General features: G+C 39.9%; 1 non-coding gene and 2 pseudogenes across 1 annotated transcript; 1 reads left to right on the forward strand and 2 right to left on the reverse strand.

Annotated features, from left to right (window-relative positions):
• Positions 1 to 14136, reverse strand: part of LOC144252440 (transport and Golgi organization protein 1 homolog) — a 101752-nt pseudogene that overhangs the window by 21656 nt on the left and 65960 nt on the right.
• LOC144252478 (U6 spliceosomal RNA) lies at positions 5364 to 5470 on the forward strand. The gene has a single exon (XR_013343000.1). It is a non-coding gene; the product is annotated as a U6 spliceosomal RNA (small nuclear RNA).
• LOC144252456 (transport and Golgi organization protein 1 homolog) lies at positions 9828 to 11136 on the reverse strand (annotated as a pseudogene).

Genomic DNA, 14136 nt, shown 5'->3' on the forward strand with positions numbered 1-14136 from the left:
CCATTTCTCCGTCGCCATGACAGTCAGTGCACCCACTCTGCCAGAACTCAGCCACCCGCCTGCCAGAGCTGGGGTCCCTCCCTGGGAATGGGACCGTCACCTCCAGTAGCTTGGCTATGAGGGCTGCGTAGAGCATGGACAGGGGTCCCAGGAGCTCCGGGTCCCCCGGGGAAGCACAGTGGCAGGTACTGTGAGTCCATGGTGTAGGGACAGGTGAGCAGAAGTGATGCTTCCCTGCAGAACAGCACAGGACCCTGTCTTTCACTGTTTCCTACTTTGGGAGGACCCAGCGCAGGGGGCGGGTACTGGGAGTGAACTTTGCCTTCCTCCACAGGCGCTTTTTGCCCAAAGCACGTAAAATGCGTCATCAGAGAAAGCCACTGGGTGGACTGCAGTGAGCAGATGGAGGATGCTGAGGGGCGGGGCTGGGAGCGGAAAGAACCAACTGCAGAGCCCAGCGGGGGACAGCTCAAGGAGAGCCAAGCGGAAGAGTCCAAATGAAAGGACTCCAGAAGGAAAGACACTTACCTGTCCCTGGATTACTGCTGTACATAGGTGTAATCTTAATATAATCTTCTATTTGTTCCTTCTGTTCTTTGTTCTTTTTCTTTTCTTTCTTTCTGTCTTCTTTTGCAGAAATACCACTATCGGTATTTTTAGTGATTCCTCTATTGGCTTATTATTCCTCTATTGGCTATAACTCTGTTTTCTAATCTTAGTGCTTCAGAGTTTAGAATATACATCTTTAATTTGTCACAATCTACCTTCAGATGATACTATATTACTTCACATATTCAATAAGAACGTTACAATAGTTACTACCCTTCTGAGATTTATACTGTTGTCATGTATTTTACTTTACATATTTTCTAAGTCCCATAATACACTGATATTTGTCTTTAAACAGTCAATGACTTTTTAAAATGTTCAAATAAGAAAAATTATTTTAAACATTTATGCACACAGTAACCATTTTCTTTACTCCTTTATTCCATTATTTCCATCTGCTGTCTTGGTGCAAGTGTAGGGTGAATTCTTTCAGCTTGTATGTAAGTACAAGTCTTCATTTTAGAAAGATATTTCACTGGGCACGATATTATCGGCCAACATTATTGCTCTTCAAATATATTAAAGGTATCACTCCACTATATTCTGTGTTTCATTCGGGGTACTTCTCTTGCTATGTCTTCAAGTTCACTAACAATTTCATTGCAATGCTTATTCTGGCATTAATCCCATCCACTGTATTTATCATATATTTTCAACTCTAGAAGTCTGATTTTCTTAAAATATATCTTCTATATCTCTTTTTACCTTTTTAACACACGAAATATAATAGTGATAACTTTAAAAAAAATGCCATTACCTCATTCTAACATCTCCGCCAGTTCTCAGTTGGCTTTGATTGGATGATTCTTCTCCTCATCATTGTGGATTGTATTTTTCTTGCTTCTTTGCATGCCTGGTAAGCTTTGATTCGATGCCATACATTACGAATTACTGTTCTTAATATTTTGTATACAGTTAAATTACTGGAAACAATTTGAGTCTCTTGGGTCTGAATATTTGTTAGGTATGACATAAATTGTAATAGTCAGTCCGAGGTAACACCCTTCTGATTATTCTACCCAACTTCCTTAGATAGTTTTTTCCAGGTGCTATTCTGGTCCCTGTGTTAGGACCTATTCCTTCTAATCACTTAAGATTGTTTCTCTGACTTGCTAAGCAGTTTCATCACACTTATGTGCTGATCAATACTCTGCTGAACACTCAGGGAGCCTTTCACAAATTTCCAGAATTGTCTCTCAATGTAGAAACCTTCTTTTGTTACTCCACCCTGTGAATTCTAGTCACTTTGGTTTTCCTGGAATCTCAGCACCATCTCTCAATTCATGGTATCCTCTGGTTCTGCCCGACTTCCCCTTCTTTGTCATGGCTTGGGAATCTCTTAACATAGTAAAAGCTGGGACAACTATAGAGCTCATAGCATTTGTTCCTTATGTTTCCAGAACCATTCTTTGTTGCTTGATCTTCAATGTTGCTTGATCTTCAAATTTTATGTTTGTGGGGTTTTTTCATATTTATTTTAGTTGTTTCAGTTGGGAAGGTGAAGCCAGTACCTATATAAACCTATCATAGCTAGATGTAAAAATCATTTGCTTTTCTTTTTCTTTTTATGGTGCTGGGGATTGAACACATGGCCTCTTATATGGTAGGCAAGTGCTCTACCACTGAGTTACATATCCCTTTTCTCATTTGCTTATTTTTTTAATAGCAGAATACATAATGAAATAAATTTTTAAAGTTAACTATAAAAGAGAGTAACATCAGGATAGACAGAACTGGGACAAAAGCTAGAGTTCTTTCAAAATCAGGCAGGAGAATCACAAGTTCAAAGCTAGCCTCAGCAACTTAGCAAGTCCCTATGCAACTTAGTGAGAACTATCTCTAAATAAATATAAAAAGGCAAGGTATGTGGCTCAGTGGATAGGAGCCCTGGGTTCAATCACCAGTACAAAAAAACAGAAACAACTTATTTTTACAAATTAACTTTGGCTCTTCTAAATATTTAAATAATTGTAAAATAAATTAAAAAATCTTAAAAAGTAATACCTAAATATTGAAAGCAAAAATGAAACAACCTGTGATATCAACTTGGTGACAAACCACAGAAATGAGTTATTTCAAACACACCTTAGTGGGATATAGCTTAAAGACAAGAGAATTTCATTTCATTTCAGGAATACATTTCTGAAAGTATTTTAAATAATATAAATATAGTCGTATGTTGCTTAATGATGGGAATAAATTCTGAAAAACACATCGTAGGCAATTTCAGTGTGCAAACATCATTGAGTATACTTATACAAACCTAGAAAATATAGCCATTTCCACACTTAGGTATTCATATATGGTATATTATTGCTTTGAGGATAAAAACCTATAAGATATTATTATACTGAATACTGTAGACAATTGTAACATTGTAAATGTTTATATATCTAAACATATCAAACACAGAAAAGATATTAAAAATACTAGGTGACAAGAATTTTTTAGCTCCATTATTATGCACTAATGACCAAAATGTCATTAAGTGGCACAATACTGTAAACAATTATATTGATGTCATTGAAAACTGGAACTCCAACATCAGAGAAAGAAAACACAAATCTAAGATAGATGAAGTGAAGTAAAATCTCTAGCATCCTGAATTTTCATGGGAATTATCTAAATGACATGATGAAAAACCCCCACATATTTCTGAGCTTTGTTCACTAAAAAGGCCTACAAATGACAGTCAATTTGAGCAATAAGCAATCCTAGTACTTGGAATGTAGCCTCTAAATATGACTTCTTATTGAAAGGAACCAAAGTTATTTTAGAGAAGTAGTTCCTTCAAGGTCTGGACAGGAAATGTTTAAGATGAACGTGGAACATCTCATACTTCAAAAGCAAGGGAAATAGGTAACAATGACCACTAGGTGGTGGCAAAGGGTCCCAGGAGCCAAGATAAAGAGGCTTCTACAAGGCAAAAGGGGGGGGGGAATGGAGCATCAGGTAAGAACAATTACTATTCCTAATTGGATTAAACACACCAAATATTTTTAAATGCATGATAATCATATTGACAAATAAAAGTTAAAAAGATTTCAAGCCCCTTTGTGTATCATTTGATAATGCTAGAAGAATACCTTACTATTCTGAATTGAACCTAAACCTGACTACCAATTTGCAAGAAATATAAAGCAACAGACAGAGGCTGAGGTTGTTAGCTCAGCACTTGCCTAGAATGCATGGAGCCCGAGGTTCAATCCCCAGCACCACCAAAAAAAAAAAGCAATAGAGAAAACAGGTTAAATTGTTGTACCAGGGGATGTCATTTATTCACCAAAACTATAATATATCCTAGAAGTCCCACAAACATATTTTTTCAATTATTGCAAAAAGTTACATATATATATATTTGGTACCAGGGATTGAACTCAGGAGCACTTGATCACTGAGCCACATCCCTAGTCTCAACCCCATTGTGTATTTTATTTAGAGACAGGGTCTCACTGAGTTACTTAGCACCTCACTTTTGGCTTTGAACTCGTGATCCTCCTGTCTCAGCCTCCCGAGCCGCTAGGATTAAGGCATGTGCCACCATGCCCAGTCAAAATATATTTTTAAAGAGCTATTTTTCAGATAGAAAGCCACAAGGGACATGCAACTGTCACCCCTAAGAGCAGGAGAACAAATAGGTGAGCATTCTACCTGGAGGCACCCTCTAGACCTCAGTTTGGGAAGGAGAACCCAAATGGGGCATAACAGTCTCACTGTGCAGAGAGAGACCAGAGTTCCAGGAGATTAAGCAGCCAAAAATATGTAGAGAAAACTACCAGAAAGATGGGAGCCACAAGAAAAAGAGTTCCAGAAATCTGCATGGAGGTGGTCTTCAGTTTGGGGCTACATTCTAAGCAGTACCTGTGAGGGCCAAGAACAACTATAAGCTAACCAATCCCACAGTTGGCACTGAGCTGAGAGAAGTCTGGATTCCAGCTAGCCAGAGAGAGTTGACATACAAAAACAGTATGGTCAACAAGCTCATGAAGAAGTATTTGATCCAGGCATCATGGCACATGTCTGTAATCCCAGCAACTCAGAAGGTTGAGGCAGGGGCTGGGGATGTGGCTCAAGCGGTAGCGCGCTCGCCTGGCATGCGTGCGGCCCGGGTTCGATCCTCAGCACCACATACCAAAGATGTTGTGTCCGCCGAGAACTAAAAAATAAATATTAAAAATTCTCTCTCTCTCTCCTCTCTCACTCTCTCTTTAAAACAAAAACAAAAAAAAAAAAGAAGGTTGAGGCAGGAGGATCCCAAGTTTGAGGCTGGCAACTTATCAAGGACCTAAGCAAGTTAGTGAGACCCTATCTCAAAAGAAAAAAAAGTTCACTCAGTATCATTAATTATCAGGAAATAAACTCACAAAGACATACCCACTAGAATGGCCCAAGTGCTAGTGAAGATGAAGTCAAGTGGAAGTCTCCTAAATTGCTGGTGGAAGTATAAAATGATTGTAGTCATTTTTAGCATGGCTTGACAGTATCACACAAGATAAAAACATACATTAAACGTAGGAGGCAATTGCACTCCTAGATATGAGTCCACTTATAGTGGCATATATATAAAATAGTACTGTAGGAAAAATGAATCTATAGTTAAAAAAAAAAAACTTATCAGTGGTTGCCTGAAACAGGTGGTGAAGGAACTCACTGGGAAGGATCCCAAGGAAACCCCTTTTCTAGTGAAAAAACTGTTCTATATCTTGATTATGGTAGTTTTTATATGGGTATCTACATTTGTTAAAACTCAGAGTGTGCTTGCTTTGGCAGCACATATTCTAAAATTGGAACAATACAGAAAAAATTAGCATGGTCCCTGAGCAAGGATGACACCCACATTTGTGAAGCATTCCATAGTTTTGTGGAACCAACCCTTCAACAGATGAATGGATAAAGAAACTGTGGTACATATATGAAATGGAATATTACTTATAGCATTAAAAGAGAAAAAATTATGGCATCTGTGGGTGAATGGGAATATCAGGTTAAGGGAAGTAAGCCAATCCCAAAAACCAAAAGCTGTATGTTCTCTCTGAAAGTGGATGCTGACCCATAATGGGGGTGAGGTGTGTGGTAAGGGGCATGGAAAGAATGGAGGAACTTTGACTGGGCAGAGGGGAGGTAGGACAGGTGAGGGGGCATAGGGATAGGAAAGATGGTAGAATGAGATGAACCTGATTACCCGAGGTACATGTAGGACTACACATGTGTTGTGTACAACTAGGAAAAGTTTTGTTCCATTTATATTCAATGAATTGAAATGCATTCTGCTGTCATGTATAACCAATTAGAACAAATTAAAAAAAAACCTCACTGATATTGGCTATCAAGGAATTACTGTTAAGTTGGGTGATGGCCCGTGGGTTCATTATACTATTCTCTATGCTTTTCTTTAAAGCTTTTCTAATTAAATTTATTCTTTAACTAGTACATAGAAACAAACACTACAATTATTGAAGTAGGTAACATGACATTTTGATGCATGTATACACTATGTAACGTTTAAATCAGGTTAAATATATATCTACCTCCTCAAACATCATTTCTCTATGGTAAAACTTTCACAATCTTTTCTTCTAGTATTCTGAAATGGACAGTATGTTATGGTTACCTATAGTCCCCTACTATTCTCTCTGCTCTTATTTGAAAGTTTCCATGATAAAAATACTAAAAATAATTTTTAAATTAAGATATAACTTCAAATATTTAAAGGATTTCTATGTAGAAAAGAATTCAATTTTATAGAGAAAATCATGTGAAGGAAAATTTGGAGTCAATACAAGGATGAACTAGACAACAGAAGAACATATAGCCTTGTAAGAGAGTGACTCATGCTAGGAAATACTGGTGTACAGGCCTCATAACTACTCGTCAGGGCCACAGTAAAGAAAATTACAGCAATGAATGAGAAACTAGACTAGCTGACTTCCAAGGTTTCTTCTAACACTAAGATTCTACTAAGATTCCATTGATCAATGAATCTGATTGGTGCACATCTCCCAAACACATCAGAGCCTATTACTCTCCAGTCCTATCAGATATCATACTACTTGTTTAAGATTTTACATTGACTTGTTCATAATTTTTGCATATATTTGTTAAGTCCTTTTCTTAAGGCTTTCAAAAATCACAATCGTGCCTTATACCTGTTAGACTCTTTTAGTCCTCGCACAATGTCCTGTACATACTGGGCCATCAAAATGCCTTTTTGAAATCTCCTTTCAAATCAGTCTCCTAACATTGTGCCTCTCCTTTACCACTCACATCTATGTCTTACCTATCACCGTACAATCACTGACCATACCTGCACCACATTTGTGTCCCCCGACCTAGAACTAGAGGAGGGCTCTGTGCATACCTAAAAATATGAATAAAGTAATCCTTCCCATATCGTGAGGCTGTTAACTTTCCAAGTGATGCTGATTCATTCTGATAATCAAATTATGACTGTGGAAGACTGCTTTAATCACTGGAAATATCACTATTCTAACTGCCTGGCTTCTATATACCTCTTACTCAGGTGGCTGCCACCATCATGAACAAACATGGAGCCAACTGAAAAATGATTTGTTTCTCCCCACCACATCTTTTCCACCCTGGTGGTCTTTCCTCCCCAGGTATATTCATTGTCTTTATACCACCTTCTGACTGCCTACATGAGAATTAGGGGGTACGTGGGGGTAAAACCCTTCAAAATGCCAGACACCTCACCAGACACTTTACCTTGTCAAATCATTAAATTCTTATGATTGGAGTAAGCATTATCTACATTTTTCAGATGAGGAAAACTTTTTTCAAAAGTTTAGTTATTTGCCCAAACTTCTAAATGATAACCTTGGGATTTGAAACCAGATCTACCTGGCTACAAAATTTATACATTTTACAAGGAAAACAACATCATCATCTTTCTTACTCAAGCCTTGAAATAACACAATCTACAGGAAACAACTTCAGTTTAGGAGGATTACTGTCACAATGGCTCTAGGACCATCTTATCCTCCAACCTCTAAAAGCTTTCTCATTCCTATAATTAAATTCTAAAAGTCCAATATCAACAAATACCAATGGGGGGGAGGTAAGCCCTAAAATGCTTAGATAAGCTTCTAGACAGATTAAATGTCTTGTTTGGATCATGATTTTCTTTAGAAAGATCAGCCTTAAGTGACTCTAAGAAACAGATCTAACCTAATTCCTTTCATTCTTAAAACTTTCTAAGGATCCCCACTATTAATGGTCTAATGCTACTTTGGCTCATGACTTCCTTTAAGATTTGCTGGCCTCTCCAACAGACCATCCCCTTCCAACTTCACACTTTACAACACCAATTATTCACATTCTCCTGCCCTCCCCAAATATCCTTTTCTTGATGTTTCCATTTCTCTGAACACATTTCTTCTGACTACCAGCTTCCCCCTCCGTCTTCCACCCCAGCCTGTCTAATCAACAACAAACTACATGTCAGACTCCTGTTTGCCCTTTGCCAGTGCTTCAAACACATCTCAACTACTTTATGACCTTATTGATCACCCTTCCAACCATAATAAATGCATTTATGGACAATAATGTTCTACCATCAAATAAATACCTCTCTTTCTGCCATTATCTTACTGTGTTTCAAGTGAATGCTGTTATCTCCCTGCCAGAAAGAAAGGTTCTGAGGGGAAGAACCAAGTTTTTACAGGTATGCAAATGACCAGCCTTGGTAGACAGCAAATCTTCCTCATGTGCTAAACCAAGTAGCCATTTAAGCCACACCCCTATGGCTTTTGTTTCTGGAGCTATCTACTCAAAGGGTCAGGAGTCATTTTCATAAAGACATTTTAAGTTCTTCACTTCATGACCAGAAGCCACTTACAAACTAATAAATAATCAACATTCTAAATGAAGAAACTATGTCAAACTTACCATCTTAGACAAATAAAGCAAGAATGAATGTAACAAGAAAAGTATGCTGTCCAAAAGGGTGGCATCTGCTGGCTCTTCTACCTTTATCGCTAGTTGATTTTCTGTATCAGCAGCATCAACAGGAGTACCTTCTGTTATAAGTAGCTCTAAAATTGAAAGGGGAAATGGCTATTTTATTTTATGTTATAGAATAAGAATTGTCTCTCTTCAGTTTCAATATTCATCGAGTGTTTCACTAAATATATGAGTCACAGTGCCTGGAATATGTGGCTCTCCTAAAGACAATTAACACAGAGAAGAAAACTTCAAAATCCTAATTAGAGCTGTCAGACCCTTCAATTATAAAATGAACAATCTCCAGTCTACTCTCCACTACTTCCATGGCCATACAACTGCTACCAGAACAATATTAACTCAAGGAAAAATTTTAAAACCAGAGATATGTAGACAGGGTCACATTCAACAAACATGGATTTAGTGCTGGTGAAACTTTGTGTTTAAAATTTTAGGAAAGCTGAAAGAGAGGGAGTCTTGGTTTGCAGATTTGCAGGTGGAATGAGCCAAGGCTTAACACAGCATCTGGCACCTGGCAGAGATACTCAACAATTATGTATTGAATGGACAGATGACAGCTATTTAAAAAGAACACAGTAATACCAAGAGAGACTAAAGGGAATTGGGTACAGACCTGCATTGAGGCTCTGTGAATGAGGTAGAATTCCAGTTAGAACTGAGAGCTTGTAGGGGTGGAATTTCAGTATGAGTTACATGAGCCTGGGGTACGTTTGATTAAACAGCAGGAGTCCAACATGCAGTTATTAAGAAGTTGGACCAGTTGCTTCTAAGGTCTTTCTCAACCCTGAGATTCCATTCACTACTATTCTTTTAAGCTTTTGCCTAATTTTTTTTTTTTAGTTTTTTTTTTTTGAGAGAGGAGAGAGAGAGAGAGAGAGAGAGAGAGAGAGAGAGAGAGAGAGAATTTTTTTCATATTTATTTTTTAGTTTTCGGCGGACACAACATCTTTGTTTGTATGTGTTGTATGTGGTGTTGAGGATCGGACCCGGGCCGCACGCTTGCCAGGCGAGCGCACTACAGCTTTAGCCACATCCCCAGCCATTTTTTTTAGTTTTTGATGGACCTTTATTTTATTTATTTGTATGCAGTGCTGAGAATCAAACCCAGTGCCTCACATGTTAGACAAGTGCTCTACCACTGAGCTATAACCCCAGGCCCTCCATTCACTATTGGTCTATGAATTTGACTGCTGGTGAAGTCTGCCCCATTGCCTCAGCATCTCAGCACCTGAGACACATTAAATGACATTTGGGAAGATTTTACCTATAGAGGTCATTGACATCACTTTGTGGTGGAACCTAAACATCTCCTGAACATCTGTCTCTTTTCCTTTAATATGAAGTTCGATGTCCACTTTTGGCTCTTCATCATTATCTGTCTTAGAGGTTTCCACAAAAAGACCATATTCTGCACTTTCAGGATAAATATAATCTGTTGCTGCTTGTGGTTTCTTCTTTTTTCTATCTGGGACTAAATCTTCCTCATCTTCTTCTTCTTCTTCTGGATAAGAATTCTCCAAATCCATCATATCTGTTTTCTCATCACCACCTGTGCCAATAAATAAAGTATCCTCCAAGGTTGTCAGTATATTTTTATCATCATCCTTGATGCCCGGGGGCAGAGTTACCTCAGCCTTATCTTCTCCATTTGAATTCTGCTCTTCACCTATTGAATATTTCTCCACTCCAAACTCCACTGTGAATTTCATGTCTTCTTCATTTATAAAGGTTAGTAACGGGGGCTCCCCAAAGCTTTCCTCATTCTCCTCTTCTTCCTTATCAAATGCATAATAATCAGCATTCAATTCCTCATCATCAAAATCATCTTCTAATGAAGTCACCAGTCTGGTCGTCTCACCATCAGACACAAGTGCATCAGCAGTAGAGCCAAATTTGGTTTTCAAGTCGAATGTCATTTCTTTTTTCAAAAGTTTATAAGCATCAGTCTTCTCCTGTTCGTTTGAGACCTGAGAAATGTTGCTGGTTTTGTTGCTTTCACTTTCTGGCACTTTCAATTTATCTGGTAGTATTTCTTCAAAAAGTTCAAATGAAGTTTGTTCACCCTGAGCATTATCTGTTTGACTATCTGCATGAGGATGGTTCTTCTGAGCCAAAAATTGTTCCTACCATCCATAGTGTTTTCTGAGAATGCACTTTCAATGCGCTCTGAGTTTTTCCCAACCCCGCCTCTGTCAGTAGAGAAAAATAAAACGCTGGCAACAAGTAGGAGGGCGCCGGCAGAGACGGAGGGGACACACACAGGGTCCCGAGGCTCTGTCACTCCTGCACCCCACCCGTTGTCCTTCGAACCCCTAGCCCAGACCACAGGGCTGGGGACCAGGGGATCGGAGCCCCATGCAGCCCCAAAGAGCCACCGCAGAGACCCCGGGCCGCCCACCCGCCTGCTCACTCACTGGTGCATTCGTAGTCTGCACAGAGTTTGTGCTTCGAGCAGCGCCTGCCGGTGCTTGGGTCCGGGTGGCCCGGCACTCGCCAGGTGGGACAGAGCACGAACAGCCAGAAGAGCAGCCCAGGCACCGCAGCCATGTTGTGGTCACCTCAGTGAGCCCGTGATGCGGTGGAGTAGGCTGAGGCAGGCAGTGGCAGGCGGCGCTGGAGGGGGCTCAGGGGGCGGGTGGGTAGCGAGGCAGGGAGGGGTGGTGGGTAGCAAGGCGGGGAGGGGTGGCGCCCGGGAAGGCTTAAGCCTTTCCCGGGTGACACGTCAGCAGGGATATCTGGGGGTAGATGCACAGACTCTACTGGAGAACTCACAGAGCCAGAGCTCTGTCCTTCTCTAGTCAAGACCTTCTCCTCAACTGAAGACCTTCTCCTCTAGTCGCTGCCTTGGCAACTAGAACTCTCCTTCTCGTCCAATCACCTGCCTTTGCTTCTATGCCCTCACAAGTCATCACCCACCCATCCCCCCCCCACTCCGCCAACCGGTCCTTTCTGGCTTTCCTCAATGTCTCCTTTCTGGTCCATCCTGAACTAGCCCACTCCACTCCACCATGACTCCCATCCCCCATTCCTGGTCTGGTACCTCCTTTTCTGAACTACCAAATCCCACCCATGACTTGTCACAGCTAGTCTAGGGTTCCAGGCTCCCTCCCCTTCAAACTCCTTGAGGATCCTTGAAGCCCCACCCCAAGATCCCTCTGATTAGGAAAGGGGAAGGTGAATGGAACTGTGAGTGAGGGTGTAAACTGGAGACAGTGGCCTGCTTTTTTTTAAGGCGGGGACAGGTGGGGGCAGAGAGATGGACATTAGTCTTCCAGCTAAGATCTTGAGATTCTTATCTTTATCCATAAGGGAAGAAATTATTTAATTCAAAAGCATATTTTTAACTCTCATTTTGTGCTACCATTCATGCCAGACGCTGGACAAGGCCCTAGAATGGTGTTGGAGTGGATGAAAATCAAAAGACAAGATATCTGGTCCTGGTCGGAAAAAGTCCACAACTTAGTGGGAACCAACTGACAAAACCGATTGTCAGAGAAGAAAGCTACTAGCTAACGTTTCTTGAACGCTTTATGTCCAGTTGTTATTCTGAAGGTTTTATATATATCAATTCATTTAATCTTCATAACAATAGTACCTTACAGTAGTAGTAGGTCCTATTCAAATCCTTATTTTAGAGTAAATTGAGGCAGTCACACATCCAGTGAGTAATGAAGCTAAGTTTCAAGCCAAAGGAGTAGACTCCTTTTCATCACAACCTATCAACTAACAAGCAATTGTTGTACTTTCTGACAAGAGGAGCAAAATCTGATTTAAATCATAATATAGCTGAATTATTGATATGTACAGTTAACAGGGGGAAGGCACAAGCTAGCCAGCCCAAGGAAGAGTGTCTGCAATGCTCCCGTCCTGGGTGGAGCCATTCTCGTTTGTCTGTGACCAAGGGCTTGTCACTATAGTCTCTGCTAAGGTTATTCATCAACCTCCAACAATGAACCCATCAGTTGTTTCCCCAAATTAACTGAATCTTTAAAACTTAGAGAAAAGAATGTAGTCCACCATGCTCATAATGTTAAATAAAGAAAACGATGGAAAAAAGGTGTGCACAAACATTTGTCTACAGGGGCCATGAGAGGTCCCGGTTGGTCCAGTGTACTTCTGCGCTTTCTGGAGAACCAGTGGATCATAGAGAGAAACTGAGTCATTCTTCATTTCTTTTCTACCATGTATTTATTATAAAATGTATCTAGTAGGCATCTCTAACAACATGTTGAAAAAACTGAACTCATTTTTCTCTCAAAATCTGCTCCTTTCAGTCTTCCCTATCTCAGAAATAAGAATGACAATTTAATTCCCATTTTCCAGGTGCTCAAAGCCCAAAACTTACAAACCATCTTTGATCTCTTTTCTCTCACATTCCAACTCCAGTCCATTAGACAATATTATGTCTTTATTTTTATAATTTTATTGAGATATGGTTGACCTACAATAAATTGCACGTTTAAGGTGTACGATTTGATAAGTTTTGACATGAGTATACCCATGAGACTATCACCAAAATCAAAAGAGTCTTTCATCGTTCTTTGTAATCCCTCCCCTCTCCTTTTCTGGGCTGTCTCCAAACATCTCCTGTCATTATAGATTGTTTTGCATTTTCTAGAATTTGATATAAATTATACAACATTTTATTTATTTATTTTTATTTATTTATTTTTCTGACTTCCTTCTTTCCAAATAAGCATTTGAAACATGCCCCCAATCTGACCACTCCTCTGCATCTGCTAAGCCAATATACAGGCCAAACCCACATCATAAGTCACCTGAATGATTCCCTTAGCCTTCTTCTGTCCTTGCTTCTGCCCTCATTTCCCCCAATATCTATTGTACTGATGGCAACTAGAGTGATATTCTTAAATATAAATTTGATTGTGTCTCTCTGCTCAAAATCTTCCTATAGCTTCCCATTTCCAAATAAAAGGCAATGACTTTAGCCAGGCCTGGTTGTATTCATCTGTAATCCCAGCAGCTCAGGAGGCTGTCAGGAGGATCCTGAGTTCAAAGCCAGCCTCAGAAATGCAGTGAGTCCCTAAGTAACTCAGTGAGAGTTATCTCTAAATAAAGTATTTTAAAAAGGACTGTGGGTGTTGCTCAGTGTTTAAGTGCCCCTGGGGGTTCAATCTCTGGTATCAGGAAAAAAAGCCATGACTTTATTATGGACTGCCCTGGCTTATTATGGACTGCTCTTATTCAATGTGACTCCCCTCATCCTTTTCTCCCCATTTCCTAACATTCTTCTCTTGTCTGTTAGTTCCATTTAAATACACCAAGCCCACCCCTGCTTCAGAGCATTTACACTTGTAACTTTGCCTCAACCTTAACTCCCCAAATCATCTGACTAGCTAACTACCCCTTCACTTTATCATGTCTCTGTAACAGTGGCATTTCATGTGATAAAGGCCTTCCCTGGCCATCCTACACAAAATAGAGCCTCTTGCCATGACTATCAAGCCCATTACCCTGCCTTTCTTTCTCTTCAGACTTGCCTTTCCACTTTCGACTTCTCTTACCACTTTCCTTACATTTGTTTAT

The sequence above is a fragment of the Urocitellus parryii genome, unplaced genomic scaffold (assembly GCF_045843805.1).
Source record: "Urocitellus parryii isolate mUroPar1 unplaced genomic scaffold, mUroPar1.hap1 Scaffold_43, whole genome shotgun sequence".
Lineage (NCBI taxonomy): Eukaryota > Metazoa > Chordata > Mammalia > Rodentia > Sciuridae > Urocitellus > Urocitellus parryii.